The following is a 1400-nucleotide window of genomic DNA, read 5'->3' as shown; positions in this document are numbered from 1 at the left end:
ACTTCTAATGCAATCAAGTGCCTATCGACGCAAACCGACACACCAAAAACCATCCCAACATCATATTCAACATACTAAAATGCAGCAGCGATCACCCGTCAATCCCCAACGAAGCCTGCAACAATAAAACTTCAAGAACATGTCAAGAACACATTTTCAGAAAATTGCAGTTTGAGAAGTCCCACAAAAACGATCATAACTCACTCATTTCCTATAAAAAAATTTAGAATGTACTGTCAAATCAAAGGTATCAAAAATTTCTACGTTTTTTATGTTGAAAGTTTTTCCAGAAAATTGATCGAAAAGTCGCAGTATTTAAAAATACAGCAAATTTAGAGTTTCCAGATCTAAAATCGTTTCAAAATCGATCCAACCAATTTTTTCTCAAACTTTGTACAACATACATAAATTTTTACACATAATAAACATAAAAACATATAATAAAACAAGATCGATGCAGAAACAAAAGATTATACATGCCTTTTGATATTTAAAATTATCGAACCGACGATACCGAAGCGGGAAGGATGCGAGGGTTGATCCGGAACGATTTGTGGCTCGATTTACTTGAAGAAATGCACGATGAATTGCTGGAAAATTTCAGAAGAAGAGGAGGCGGCTGCTAGAGGAAGAACAAAGAACCCTAGCTATCTTCTTTTAAGAGGATAAAATGAAATGGGAAGGAAATGAATTGTGTGTGTGCAAAAAAACCGATTTTGTGTGTGTGTAGGCGTGAATGTTTGTGTATGTTAGTGGGTAGTGGGGAGGGAATTAAGAGATTAATTAGAATAATAAAATACTAATAATCACTTAATATACCAACTAAAATATTAATTCCCCACAAAATGCTAGCATCTTAAAAATTGAAATAAAATACACAATTGATAAATCTTTTAAAAATCTGTAACCTTAAAATCATCTAATAACCAAATTAGGCTTTTAAAATGCTAAAAACTAAATAAAACATTTAAAATGCTCCAATCATAATTTAAAATAAAATACCACATTTTAAAATCGCCAAAATCGTCGTCGGTCTCTTTTTCTCGTTCCCGCATCGAATAATCGCCTGAAACATGAAACTCGAGAAAATATTTTATCGTGCATCACATAAACATAAATAATTTAAAATAATGAAATTTCATAAATCATGCATCACTAAAAATTATTTTGAACTTATATAAATAATTTAACAATTAAATAAACGCATGGGTTTTACGTGTACTGATTTTGGGCTCTACATAGAGTGCACTGAACAACCCTCCATAAAGGACTTTCCAAGTGGTTCTCACTTATCGAGTCGAAACGTCCTAGTTTATGGTTGTACACCATTAGTCTTTATGACCCGGTACAACATTGTGACTCTATATGCTAACATTGCACTTTGACTTGTTTACCGACTC

The sequence above is a fragment of the Primulina tabacum genome, chromosome 4, assembly GCF_025594145.1.
Source record: "Primulina tabacum isolate GXHZ01 chromosome 4, ASM2559414v2, whole genome shotgun sequence".
NCBI lineage: Eukaryota > Viridiplantae > Streptophyta > Magnoliopsida > Lamiales > Gesneriaceae > Primulina > Primulina tabacum.
This window is presented reverse-complemented; position numbering follows the sequence as displayed.